This window comes from Puma concolor, chromosome E2, assembly GCF_028749965.1.
Source record: "Puma concolor isolate L17-30 chromosome E2, mPumCon1.1.hap2, whole genome shotgun sequence".
NCBI lineage: Eukaryota > Metazoa > Chordata > Mammalia > Carnivora > Felidae > Puma > Puma concolor.
The window spans coordinates 39,427,293-39,442,201 of record NC_141681.1 but is presented as its reverse complement, the minus strand read 5'-3'; positions in this window follow the sequence as shown (position 1 = coordinate 39,442,201).

Here is a 14,909-nt window from a genome sequence, read left to right as displayed (position 1 = left end):
AATCACAGCTACTTTGATAAGTTTGCCATTTGGCGGTAAGTCAGTAATATACCACTGGGTCCATCTTTGATCACACGTGCATTTGTAAGAAAGCAAACTAAATTCAGTGGTTAGATCTTCCAAAGGGAGCTGGTCATCCAGGACTCCAGTCTTTAAAACAGTAGCTAAGTGTATCAAAAAGAAACCTTTTTGTTTATGAGCAGATATTTGGTTCATTTCTTTACCATACTTTTACCATTCTAGAAAGAAAATTAGCATGGGTGATAAATGGGGCTAATAAATAATAGTATTTTATGTTCTGGTATCTAGGTGTAAATGTGAGACAAAAAGTGCCAAATATTGCTAATTTACTAAAAGTAGTGAAATTATATCATTAAGTATAAACAATATGGGTGTGTAGTATTTGATGTTAATATTTGGAGCATCTTGCATGAAGTCCATGCCCCTCCCCCCACTCCCAACCATGAGGCCATGAGAAATTAGTATGTATTTGTTGGATATTTTGCTTATTGTTGTAGTGAAGATTCCTTTTTTTCCTAATATATATGGGGAAGATCATCTTACACTTACACATGCTGCTTTTTCATGGTGCTAGTTGTCCACAACTTACTGTTTAAAGCTATACCCATATATTTATTATAAGCTGACAAAATTTGAAGTTGAATTGTTAAGTTCCTACTTTAAAATGGCAGCAGGAGCTGTTCATCACTTCCTCAAGATACGCTAATGTAAAAACTGGTATATATTTTACATTCGTAAAATTCTTACTTGGATGGGATGATAAGTAAAAATGCCAGGTTTTAATTTGAAGGTGAATTATTAAGCCTGGAATGGAAACCTCAAAGCATTATTAAATGAATCCTTAGACCCCAGTGAATCTGAGTGACTTTTGGGGGGGTGGTGTTTGTCTTCATGTGTGAAATTTAAAGGAATTTTGTTCCTTTGGACATAACTGAAGCTGCTGAGCTTTTAATATATCCATGTGTGGGTTGTGTGAGTTGGGGGCATGGTGTAGTAGAAGAAGTACTGGACTAGAATTTAGGGTTTTAATTCTGGCTTAGCCATTTCCTAGCCATGGAACTATGGGCCTGTCACTTAACTTCTTTTGGACATTTTTCCGCCATCTGTAAATTTGGAATGGTTGAACTAGATTTCTAAGAGTTCTCTGACCTTTTAGGATACTCTGACCCCCCCCCCCCCCACCCTCTGCCCTAGTAATGGGAATGGTTTTTCTTAAATAAACATTTGTTGTGTTCTCAGTATTTGGTATTGCAACAAAGACACCCAAGCTGCTAAAAGCAGCATTTTAATCAGCTGAGCCAACCTTTTACAATAGTGGTTGGTCAACCTGGGACAGCACTACTATTCTAGGGGGTGTTTGTGGCCATTATGTGATTGTCACAGTGATGGAGCATGCTGCTGGTATTGGGGTGGAGGGATGCGGGAGTGGGATGTTCACGAAATGTTCACTTGTGAGGGAAACGCAGGTCAACGAGCTAAAAGAATACTGTGCTGCCAAAAATATCAACAACACTTCACTGAAGAAAAATGCTCATACCCTATTATTACCCCCTCCCACCCTGAAGTGACACCTCAAAATATTTCATTTTTCCATATTTGAAATGCCAGAATAACTGCACTAGTGGCTCCCAGCCTGTGGAGGACAAAATAGAAAGTTTGCAGGTTCCTAAATGTATTGCAGGTGTTCTGTGCTGGAATTGCTGGATTTGGTGGCTCATTATGGCTTTTGTGATATTTTGACTAATAACGATAAACTTAAATTCCACTCTTCCATTTATTTTTTTTTAACGTTTATTTATTTCTGAGACAGAGAGAGACAGAGCATGAATGGGGGAGGGTCAGACAGAGAGGGAGACACAGAATCTGAAACAGGCTCCAGGCTCTGAGCTGTCAGCACAGAGCCCGACGCGGGGCTCAAACTCACAGACCGTGAGATCGTGACCTGAGCCGAAGTCGGACGCTCAACCGACTGAGCCACACAGGCGCCCCTGTACTCTTCTATTTATTTTTTAAAGAAGGCTTGGTTCCACAAGTGATAGGACAAGTAAAATTACTTCACTACTTTGCTAAGTGGGTAGAGCAGACTTAATGTTAGCTTTTTGATTGTTTCAGTGAAACAAAATTCTGGATATTAGGGGGAAATGACTTAAAAAAAGAAAAAATTTGACCAGTTGGCATCCTGACATCAGATCATTAACATGTACTTATTTTTACTGGGAATGAAGACTGACAGTGTTGAGATTAAATGCCTTTTTATTATGCTTTAAACAAAGTGGTTATAGAAAATAACCTTTCAAAGAACTTAACATTGTTTGTTAATGTCAATTTACGTTGGTCTTTCTGAGAATAACTTTGTAAAATCTAGCTGACTCAAAACTGAGTGTGTAGAGGCATCTGTCCTTATTTGATATATATGGTTTAGGATCAGAATGTGCTATTAGTACTCTAATTTTTCTGAATAATGTGAATATACTATATTTGTCATAAGTCATTCTTCATTCCCACACTGCTAAAACTGATATTTTCTATATTTTCATGTCATTTAAGTACATTTTATATATTAACACAAAATAAATGTGCATATTTTTCAGAATGATATTCTTGGCCCAGTGTTCTAACACTTACCTTGTCATCTGTTTGCTAATGACTCCCCTACATCACTTCCCTGAGCCTCATACTCATGTTCAACCATTTAAACCGGTTATTTGTGCATAGATATTCCATTAATACCTTAAACTTAAAATGTCCAAAAGGAAAGGAAGTCCTCTCTGTTTTCCATAAGACATCTCCTTTATTGTTGTTGGCCTTCCTAGCTAGCCAGTAATCTAGCTGGCAGTAAAAACCTCTAGTCCCCTCTGCCTCCCTTTCCATTCCCCCCTGCCCCCAGCCTGAATCCCCAAACCCTGCTAATTGTACCTACTTAGTAAAATAGGTCCATTCCTGTCTCTGCAACTTGTAACATTCTAATAGGGGCAAACTTTGGGCACTCCTAGCCACTAGGTGAAGTGTACTTCTGTGTAGGATTTCATTTAATCCTCAAAAAATCCTGTTGGCTGGGTAATGTTGCTATTCCTAGTTTTACTGGTACTGAAACTGAGGCACATTATCATACTGCCAGTAAGTTAGTGGAACTGAAATTTTAGTTACACCCAGGGAGTCTTAGTGCAGAGTCTATAGTCCTGATCACTATCCTATATATATACCTATATATCCTATATATATAGGATATGTGTGTGTGTGTGTGCTCATATGCTTTAACTGAGGCCTTGTATCTACCAAACAGGTCATCTTTCCTCCAGTCTTCTCACTTTAAAGCCCATCTTCCATATAGTCACCAAGTGGTATAGAGGTTAAGAGTATGGAGTCTGCATGGAACCTCTACAAGATCCTCCTTATCTGCATCCCATCAGTAAAACCTTTGCACTGACAGTTTTCTGGGCTTGTTTTGTCCTAGTCTCTTCCCATGCTGTCTCTTCTGCCTCGTTCCCCTTTCCTTTGTCTTGTCTGGTTTGTCCTCTGCCTGCCCTTTGAGATTGTTTAGGTGTGGTATCCTGTACCTGAATTATATTCACTTTTGCAGCAAGTTTCCCCAAAATAACCAGGGCATACCCATTGAGATATCCATATTTTTCTCTATGTTAAAGTTCACTCTCGGTCTGTCTCCCAACCCACCACTAAACAGGGCTGGGGACCATGGCAAGTACTCAGCCATGGAGTTGAATGCTGAATGGGGGGTGGGGGTGGGGTGGGGAGGTGAACTTCTGAGTGGTATTGTCTGAAAGAAAAGGTTTCCAGGGAATACTTTGTATTAACATTTTTAAAAAATAGAACAATCATGTAATATCTGTATCTTTCTAGGACTTTAGGTCAGAGGAGAAATGAACTATATTATAGGATGTTTTGGATTTAAGTTTACACTCCTCCCAGAAGAAAAAAATGGAAAGAATAAGTAATTCACAGTCTTAAAAAAAAATGGATTATTTTACTTTTTCCATTTGCTTCATAATGATCATTCTCCCCAAATAAGATTTCAATGTCAAAAGGTTTGTCCTCTAGTATTTTATTTCCAACACTAAAATGCTATGGACATCATGTCATTACTGCTACCATTTTCTCTCTCTTTTACTCACTTTCTGTCCTGGAATTTAGGATGGGAACATTTTGCTTAGCAGGGAAAATACTATCAAGTAGGTGAATTGACCAGTTCTCTGAGGTAGGAAGGGTGGAGGATTATTTTCTCTTTTTCAGTACTCAGCACTACTTATCAGAAGTTGAAAAGGTCCTACACATAGTACTGACAGGAATGTGAGGTTAAGATGGTTTCTACTCCAGGTGCTTAAAGGAAACCTAAATACACCACAAAAGAAAGACTAGCCAAGTGTTTGCTTATAAAAAGATTATTATAGATCAGAAATCTCTGGTCAGCGGTACAAGATTAAAATTAATTTTGTGAAGCACTTCAACAGTATCTTTGTAATAACTCCTCCATAATGATCAACATAAGACTGGTCTATCGGTGAACCAAAATCCCAAATTCAATAAACTACACTTTATACTTTTGCAGCTATTATCCTAAACTTGGGTCAATTTGAGTGCAAAAGCTTACAGTCATCTAGCTTTTGAAATCCTTATCTGATTAGAATATTTGCAAAGGTAAGAAATGAAAGTGCATAAGTAATAGGTTTTTCGTCCAGTTTTTAAGAGGGCAAACAAAACCTTGACTCCTTAATTGAAAGGGAAAAAAAGCTAATGCATTTCACATAATTGTCTGCTTTAAGATAAGTATCTGAAATTTGCTGTTTTCTTTTATCTGTTTATGGCTAAAATTTCAACTCATGCCTCTTCCTTATCTGAGGGAATACTTGCTTTCTTAGCTCTGCCTAAAATACACACTCTTCTGTGGGACCTGTTCAGCCCACTGGAGAAACAGCATTCTGAGGGCCCCAGCTGATCTCAGTATGTGAAAATCAGGTTAGGACTGTATTCCCCCTTAGTCAAGATTATCTATTAGATCCTTTTAAACACAAATCTCAAATGAGATTAAGGGTATGAAAGGCATTATAGACCTTAAAGCAAAATACAAATGCTCAAAATGTTATTTAGTGAACTATACCAGGGAGACCATACATGACATTTAGAATATGATTAGGTATGCAGAAAGGCAATTTTGGTGGAGGTATGTCCCTATTCAGACTGTGATTTATCAACTGAAAATAGGTATTAATCCTGCATTCTCATGATGCTTTGGTCCCTGGAAGTTCAGGTTCACATGTACACATGGTTTCAATGCTAATAGCAAAGCTGAACTCATCCACAGTAATGGCTCATGTTGTAGGGCCTCCTCCCCTGCCAGGTTTTAACTAAGGGATTATTAATTGAATCCAAAAGCTAGTTCTCTGAAAAGAACAAGAAAATAGACACAGCTTTTGTAAGCTTGATAAAAAGAAAACAAAAGCAAAAATACATAGAGAAGGAGACGTCATCAAGTGATGGAAGATATTAATAGTAATGAAGTAACAAGAATGCAACTCTAGGGGCACCTGGGTGGTCAGTAGGTTAAGTGTCTGACTTCGGCTCAGGTCACGATCTCACAGTTCGTGGGTTTGAGCCCCGCATTGGGCTCTGCTGACAGCTCGGGAGCCTTCAGCCTGCTTGGATTCTGTGTCTCCTTCTCTCTGTCCCCCCTGCTTGTGCTCTATCCCAGTCTCTCAAAAATAAATAAACATTAAAAAAAATTTTTTTAAACGGAATGCAACTCTATGCAACAAAAGTTGTAAAGCTCAGGGGATACAGATGATTTATTAACAAAATATAAAATACCAAAATTCACCCAAGAAGTAGAAACCTTGAGTATACCATAATTATCATAGATCAAGTTAAGTATTAAAAGTTACCATAACTGGTTGGCTTCATATCTGAGTTCTGTATGACATTTTAAAGAAAAGATAGTTTCATCACTGTTTCAACCATTCTGGATCTGAGCTTCTCTAATCTTACCATGCATACAAGTCACCTGGGGATCTTGTTTGTGATGCATATCCTAATTAGGATACGACGTAGGGCCTGAGATTTTTGCATTTCTAACAAATTCTAGGAAGTGAGCTTGACATCCAGTTGATATCCATGCTGCTAGTCCATGAAGCATACTTTGGGTTAGCAAAATTCTATACCATGGCATTGTGGGGTAAGGTGGGATATGGAAGCTCTACAATTCATTTTATGAATTCAACATAAAATTAATATTAAAACTAGAAAAATATACAAAAAATACATCAATCTCATTTACTGAATAAACACATTTTAAAAATTTTTTAATGTTTTATTTTTGAGAGAGAAACAGAGCAGGAGTGGGGGGAGGGCAGAGAGAGAGGGAGACAGAATCTGAAGCAGGCTCCAGGCTCTGAGCTGTTAGCACAGAGCCCGACATGGGCTCAAACCCACAAATCGTGACCTGAGCCAAAGTCGGATGCTTAACTGACTAAACCACCCAGGCGCCCCATAAATAAAACATTTTAAATAAAATGCCAGTAAAAGAAATCTAGCCTCTCTGTTTCTCCCTGTTGGACAGAGATAGCTGCACAATCCCTGAGATAGGATGGTGAAGGTTGGAGTGAATGGATTTGGCTATATTGCATGCCTGGTTACCAAGGCTGTTTTCAAATCTGGCAAAATGTATACTGTTGCCAATAATGACCCCTTTGTTGATCTCAACTTCAGTATAATTCCACCCATGACTAGCTCAATAGCACAGTCAAGACTGAGAATGGGAAGCTTATTATCAAGGAAAAGCCCATGTTCATCTTCCAGGTATAAGATCCAGTGCTGAATATGTTGTAGAGTCTCCTGGTGCCTTCATTATCTTGAAAAGGCTGGGGCTCACATGAAGAGAAGAGCCAAGAAGTAATCATTTCTGCCCCGTCTGTTGATGCCCCCAAGTATTGTGTTGAGCTGAACCATAATTATGACAACTCAAGATTGTCAGCAGTACCTCCTGAACCACCAACTGCTTGCTCCCCCGACCAAGGTCATCCATGACATCTTCAGCATTGTGGAGGGACTCATGAGCACAGTCCATGCCATCACTGCCACCCAGAAGACTGCAGATGGCACTTCTGGAAGCTGTGGCATGATGGCCGAGTGGCTACCCAGAATATCATTACTATTTCTCCTGGTGTTGCCAAGGCTGTGGACAAGGACATCCCTGAGCTGAATGGGAAGCTTACTGGCATGGCCTTTATGTCCCCACCTCCAATGTATTGGATGTGGGTCTGACCTACTATCTAGAAAAAGCCGTCAAATGTGACATCAAGAAAGTGGTGAAGCAGGCATCGGAGGGACCCCTAAGGGCATCCTGGGCTACGCTGAAGACTTTAACAGTGACACCCCTTCTTCTACCTTTGATGTTAGTGCTGGCAATGACGGCTTTTCCTGTTATGACAATTAATTTGACTATAGCAACAGGACTTTATGAAAAATAAGTAAATTACAGGACTTTATGGGGAAAAAAGTCAATATTTAAGCAAATTGAACATGCTCTTGAGTGAGATAGCTTAGTTTCATTAAAAAGTAAATTCTCCAAATTAACATGCATTTAGGATCTCCGTAGTGGTTTTTGTTTGTATGCTTATTTTGTTTTATTTAGGATAAAATGGGAATACAATTTATACAGAATAAAAAATATCCAAAAAGAGCCAGGAAAAGTATGAAAAAGAATGAAGATTTGCTTGAGATACAAGAACCTGTTATAACATCATTGTAGTTAAACTCATATGATATTGGCATGGGAATAGACATGTTAGTGGAACAAAATAGACTGTAAAAAGAACTAGATCTCAGGGCATATGAGAACTTAATATTAGAAAAGCAGGATTCAATTCAGTTGTAAAAAGAATGAATTGTTTAAGAAATGGTGCTGATAAAACTTACTATCCCTCTGGAAGAAGAGTGGACCCCAGCTCTCGTTATGCATAAAGACAAATTCTAGGGAGATTAAAGCTGCATGTAAGACAAAATATTTTAAGAAAAATCTCAGAAACTGCATATAATATGAAGATGGAAAACACCTTCTTAATCATGACAAGGCACTTAAAATCTATATCAGAAAATATAGGGCTGTTTGTACACAAAAATGAAATCTTGAGCAAAAAAGATATTAGCCAAATCAAACCACAATAGATTTGTAAGAAACTAACAATAAATAATGAAAATGAAAGAATTAGTCAATATCTATAACATAGAGATTTTATAAATTGACAAAACTCCAGGAAAAAAGTAGGAAAAAGAAATGTACAAGTGAATACAGAAAAAGTAAATCTGAGAGACTAATAAATGAGAAGGTATTAAATATCTTAGTTGTTAGAGTAAGCAGAATGGTAACGAGATATCACTTTACATCCATCAGGTGGGCAAAACTTTAAGGAGAAATAATATTTTGCTGTCAAATAAGTGTGAGAAAGGGGTACTCACATATTTCTGGCAGAAATAGGAAACAGTTTTAATATATTTCTCCAGATTGTTTTCCCAAACCTAAAATACACATACCCATTAGTGCAGCCATTAATCTTCTGAGACACTCCCCATAGAAATAAAAACTACAGAAAAATGAAGATATAAGAATATTTGTATCAGTGAATATATAGTGGGCCCAAGCTAGGAACAGAATGACAATGACACAAAATATATAAACATTTTTAATGTTTTATGAGTGTAAGAAAAGTGTGGAAGAATACCAAGTGCTGTTAACATGGATTATCTGGGATTGAGGTGGGTGTGGGGAAGGATTCAGGGGGAGGATAGGGGTTCATAGAAACAAGTTAATAAGAAAAAAGCAAGAAAATGTGACTAGCCCTGCCTAGCATGAATGATAGCCCATTTTGCACAATTATATAGGTACACACATACACATACATACATATATACATACATGTATGAATATATGCGTATATGCATCTATCTGTGTATATGCAGAAACAGGTTGGGGAAAATGAGTTCTACAAATATCTATAGATGTATAGAGATGTTCATGACATATTGCTAAGTGGAAAAAAAAAGAAAATTACAAAGTAAAATGTATAATATGATTCTCTTTGGCAAAAACAAAAACATCCTCTATATTGTTGCTTTGATATGTTTGCATGAGCAAAGAGGAAGGCATGGTCCTCTAACAGGACCCCTTCTATCCTGTTAGAAGGGGTCACAAGTGTAGAGTTGAGGGGAGGGTGATGATTAGGCTTTTTCTTTGAAAAATTTTTTAATGTTTATTTTTTAACGAGAAAGAGAAAGAGAGCCACAGTGTGAGTGGGGGAGGGGCAGAAAGTGAGGGAGACGCAGACTCTGAAGCAGGCTCCAGTCTCTGAGCTGTCAGCACAGAGCCTGACATGGGGCTCAATCTCATGAAGGATGAGATCATGACCTGAGTGAGGTCAGACGCTTAACTGACTAAGCCACCCAGGTGCCCCAGGTTTTTTCTTTACACAGTTTTTAGTATTATTTTACCTGCTAAAACAAACCTGTTTTGCTTTATAATTTGAAAAACTTGAAATTATATTGTCCATTTTCCTGACTGGGAACATCAGTTGGTCCCTCCTATTAATTAATATTAGACATTGACTAGTGTTTGCCAGTGGTCAATTTTTTGCATATTAGCCATTAGATATACACTTATATATAAAAGTCCTATGAAAGTACAGTTGTGTATATATGGGTAGAGTAATTTTTTAATTTAGTAATTGTTTTGTAGGAAGATTAAAAACAATAATTACCACTTATTTACTTGCATCACTTATAAATCCTAAATCATAGTTTGCTTTGGTTGATTCAAACATGAACGGAAAAAGGATGGAGGTTAATTGCAGAAAATTCGTTTGCATCTTGACATATAATTATATATTAATATCTAGACCAGAGCTGTCTAATAGAATTTTCTGCATTGAGGGGCACCTGGGTGACTCGGTTAAGACTCTGACTTTGGCTTGGGTTATGATTTCACGGTTCATGAGTTCGAGTCCTGCATCGGGCTTTGTGCTGACAGCTCAGAACCTGGAGCCCGCTTTGGATTCTGTGCCTCCATTTCTCTCTGTCCCTCCCATGCTCTCTCTCTCTCTCTCACAAATAAATAAACATTAAAAAAATTAAAAATATAATTTTCTGCAATGAAAGAAATGTTCTATAATCTGTATTGTCTAATATTGTAGTCACTAGCACATGTGGTTATTTAGCACTTGAAATGTGACTAGTGAGTGAATCTGAAGAACTGAATTTCAAATTTCACTTCATTTTAATTTAGTAAATGGCCACATGTATACAATGCAGATCTGAAACCACTTTCCTTACTAAAACCAAACAAACATATCCCAAAGCTGTTGACTGGAATAGCAAATTTGCCTCTTTTGTCTAATAACTAATGTGTAGGATAATGTTCTCTGTGTATAATGCTATAACAGCTTTTTAAAAACATTGTTATGATGATCTTTACATTTTAATAAACTATTTCAAACACAGAAATATGACAAAATGATAAACACTCATAAATCCACCATTGTATTTAACAAAGCTAACATTTCATTAAATTTTGCTTCAGATTTTTTAAATAAAATATTACATATCTAATTGAAGCCCTTTCCCTCCATCCTACACAACATTCCACACCATATATATACATATACATATATATACATATATACATATACATATCTATATATATACAGATATATAGGTATCTGAAAATCTATATATAGACATGTGTCCTTCCTGTCCATTGGTTTCAGATATTTACCTCATACTTTCAAAGGTGGACAAGAAACAAGTGCCTTTATCACTGTATAAAATTTTGTCTAGGCTATATGTTTATGTGTCTCTACATGTTTGCCATAAACAATCCAAGAAAGATTAGAGAGATTTCAGAGCCATAGACAGAAGTTTAAGCAACTTGGATGAGAGTTACCTACCTCAGAAAGTGAGAGTAGATGATGTAAAATAAGAATCATACAACTCTACAGCAAAAAAACACACACACACACACAAATGATTCAATTTTAAAATGGTCAAAGGACCTACACAGATATTTCTGCAAAGAAGACATACAAATGGCCAATAGGTATATGAAAAGCTACTCAACATCACTAATTACCAGAGAGAGGGGGATCAAAACCATAATGAGCTATCATTTCACACCTGTTATGTTGTCTATTATCAAAAAGACAAGAGATAACAGGTGCTGGCAAGGTTGTGGAAAATAGGAAATCTTCATACCTGTTGATAGAAATGTAAATTGGTACAGCTGTTATGGAAAATAGTATGGCTGTTCCTCAAAGAACTAAAAACGGAACTACCATATGATCCATCAATCCCACTCCTTGTTATGTATCTGCAGGAACTGAAATCAGTGTCTTAAAGAGATATCTGCACTTCCATGTTTATTGCAGCATTATTCACAATAGCTAAGATATGGAAACAAACTAAGTGCTCATCAACAGGTGAATGAATAAATAAAATGTGTATGCATATATATATATGCATATATATATACATATATATATATATATATATATGCATGCATGTGTGTGTGAATGTGTATGTGTGTGTGCATAAAATGGAATATTATTCAGCCAGAAAAAGTGATATCCTGCCATCTGTGACAACGTGGATGAACCTGGAAGGCATTATGCGAAGTGAAATAAACCGGACAGAAAAAGACAACAAATAATGTATGGTATTGCTTATAAGTGGATATTAAAAAAATTAAAATCCAATTTCATAGAGAAACAGAGCAGAATGGTAGTTGTCTGATACTGGAGTAAGGAGGAAATGGGGTTATGTAGGCCAAAGGGTATAAATTTTTTCAGTTATAAGAAGAACAATTTCTGAGAATCTAATGCACAGCCCAGTGACTATAGTTAATAATAGATTTTGTATACTTAAAATTTACTGGGAACAGAGCTTAATCATTCTCACCACACAAAAGAACTATGTTAACTATGTGAGGTGATGGATGTGTTAATTATCTTGATTTTGGTAATAATTTGGCAATGTATATGTATATCAAATCATCATGTTGTGTGCTTTAAATATATACAATTACATTTTTCAATTACTCCTCAATAAAATTATTTAAAAAAGAATTATTAAGGAAGAATTAAGTTTGGTGGATTTTTATGAGAAAGGACATTTGCCAATAGGTAGGGGGGTCCAAGGGAAAGAGTCCATTTTCCTAGTCAACAATTGAGGGTCATCATAATGAGGTTTCTCTATATTTTTCATAAAGGGACTTGCCTAGAGAAGTGGTTCTCAAATTTGTTTGCTCATTAGAATCATCTGGGAGCTTCAAAAACCACTGATTCCCAGTCCACTTCCAGAGATTGTGACTTGATTAGTCAGAATTTTTAAATGATCTCTAGGTGATTGCAATATGCAGTCATGATTGAAAGCAATAGCCCCAGACCAATTTTTCAAACTTGGTAGCCACTAGAATCACCTACTCAGCTTTAAAACTGCCTGGACTCACCCCTAGGCATTAGTTGTTTTAAAACTGATTTAAATGGTATGGAAGCCACCAAGAAAAACAGAGGAAAGTCAAATAAATACAACCAGAAATGAAAGAGGAAACATTCCAACTGATACCACAAAAATACAAAGGATCATAAGAGACTACTATGAACTTTACTATTATATGCCAACAAATTGGACAACCTAGAAGAAGTGGATAAATTCCTAGAAACATAAAACCTACCAAGTCTGAGTTATAATGAAATATAAAATCTGAACAGAAAAAAAAAATACTCATAAGGAGATTGAATTAGTCATTAAAAACCTCCGAACAAGCAAAAGTCCATGACCAGATGGCTTCACTAGTGAATTCTACCAAACATTCAAAAAAATTAGTATCAATCCTTGTCAAACTCTTCAAAACAAAAATAGGAGGGGACTCTTCCAAACTCATTTTATGAGGCCAGCATTACTCTGATACCAAAACCAGACAAGGATGCCACAAGAAAAGAAAATATCCCCGATAAACCTAGATGCAAAAATTGTCAACAAAATATTGCAAACCAAAATCAAGAATAAATTGAAAGGATCATACACCATTATCAAGTGGGATTTATTTCAGGGATGCAAAGATGTTTCAACATCCACAAATCAGTCAATGTGATATACCACATTAACAAAATGAAAGATAAAAATAATGATTATCTCAATAGATGCAGAAAAATCATTTGACAAAATTCAATATCCACTTATGGTAAAAACTGTCAACAAAATGGGCATAGAGGAAATGTGCCTTGACATTTCCACATATGTGACAAGCCCACAGCTAACATCACACTCAACAGTTAAAAGCTGAAAGCCTTTCCTCAAAGATTTAGCACACAACAAGGATGTCCACTCTTGCCATCTCTATTCAACATTGAAAGTATTTGGAAGTCCTAGCTAGAGCAACTGGTAAAGAAAAATAAATAAGAGGCATCCAAATTGGAAATAAAGAAGTAAAACTGTCACTATTTGCAGATGACATGGTATTATTTAGAGAAAATCCTAAAGATTCTTAGAACTAATAAATTCAGTAAAGTTGCAGGATACAAAATTAATACATGAAAGTCTGTTGTGTTTCTATAATAACAAACTATCAGAAAGAGAAATTTTAAAAATTCCATTTATAATGCACCAAAAAGAAGAAAATACCCAGAAATAAATATAACCAGGGAGGTTAAAAACCTATATATTTAAAACTATGAGACATTAATGACAGAAATTAAAAAGACACCAATAAATGGAAAGATATTCCATGCTCATGGATTAGAAGAATCAATATTGTTAAAATGTCCATACTACCCAAAGCAATCTACACAGATTCAATTAAATCCTTATCAGATTTCCAATGGCATTTTATACAGAACTAGAAAAAATAATTCTAAAACTTGTATGGAAACACAAAAGACCTCCCATATCAAATCAATCTTGAGAAAGAGCAAAGTTGGAGGTATCATCCTCCCTGATTTCAAATTATATTACAAAGCTATAGAAATTAAAATACTATGGTACTGGCATAAAAATAGACGCATAGATCAATGGAACCAAATAGAGATTACAGAAATGAACCCATACATATACAGTCAATTAATTTATGACAAAGGAGCCAAGAATATACAATGAGGAAAGGACAGTCTCTTTAATAAATCATGTTGGGAAAACAGGACAGCCAGCCACATGTTAAAAAATGAAACTTGACCACTATCTTACATCACACACAGAAATGAACTCAAAATGTATTAAAGACTTGAGCATAAGACCTAAACCATAAAATTCCTAAAAGAAAACATAGGCAGTAAGCAACTAGATATTAGTCTTGGAGATGATTTTTTGAATCTGAAACCAAAGTAAAAGCAACGAAAGCAAAAATGAGTAAGTAGGACACTAAAATACTTCTGCACAGCAAAGAAGACCATCAACAAAATGAAAAGGCAACCTACTGAATGGAAGAAAATATTTACAAATCATATATCTGATAAGGGGCTAATACCTAAAATATATAAAGAACTCATACAGCTCATAGCCAAACAAATAATCCAATTAAAAATGGGCAGAAGTTCTAAATAGACATTTTCCCAAAGAAGACATACAGGTGGCCAACAGATACATGAAAGAGGCTCAACATCATTAATCATAAGAGAAATGCAAATCAAAACCACAATGAGATACCGTCTCATTGCTGTTAGAATGGCTATTACCAAAACCACAAGAAATAACAAGTGTTGGCAAGGATGTGGAACCCTTGTACATTGTTGTGGGAATGTAACTGATGCAACAACATTGGAAAACATGGAATTTCCTCAAAAACTTAAAAATAGAACTACTGTAAGATCCGGAAATTCCACTACTGGGTTATTTGAAGA